The following is a 567-nucleotide window of genomic DNA, read 5'->3' as shown; positions in this document are numbered from 1 at the left end:
TTGCCTTGCCTGGTCTTCCAAACGTGAATTTTCCAGCTTCCACGGTAATAAATAGCAGACATGGTGTTTTCCAGCCTCTACAAGTATGTATCTTTCTTTGAGTTAAAAATCTTTATGTTTTTTTTAATCTGCTGTCATGTCAGTTATGACTCATAGTGACCCTATGAACAATGGCTCTGAGCCCTATCCTGAACCAAGCTTACAATCTTTGACATACTTGCTTCTATTGCCACAGTCACTGAGTCAATTCCTCTCATCTTCTCAGGTCTTCCTCTCCTGCACTGACTCTCTATCCTTCCAAGCATGATGTCCTTTTCCAAGTACTGGCCCTTCCTGACATCATGCTTAAAGTCTGTGAGACAGAGTGTCAAAATCCTTGCCTCCAAGAAGCAACCTGGTTTAACCCTCTTCAGGACAAACCAATTTGTTCCCTTGACAGTCTGTGGTGTATTCAGCACTTACTTCCAGCACCAGTTCAAAGGCATCATAGCAAGCAATTTTTAAAAGACTAAATTTTATTGTATATCTGTGTTTCATTGATTATGCAAAGGTGTTTGACTGTGTGGA

This window comes from Elephantulus edwardii, unplaced genomic scaffold (genome assembly GCF_000299155.1).
Source record: "Elephantulus edwardii isolate Elephantulus edwardi_28Jun2011 unplaced genomic scaffold, EleEdw1.0 scaffold00040, whole genome shotgun sequence".
Taxonomy (NCBI): domain Eukaryota; kingdom Metazoa; phylum Chordata; class Mammalia; order Macroscelidea; family Macroscelididae; genus Elephantulus; species Elephantulus edwardii.
Note: the sequence above shows the minus strand (reverse complement) of the source record.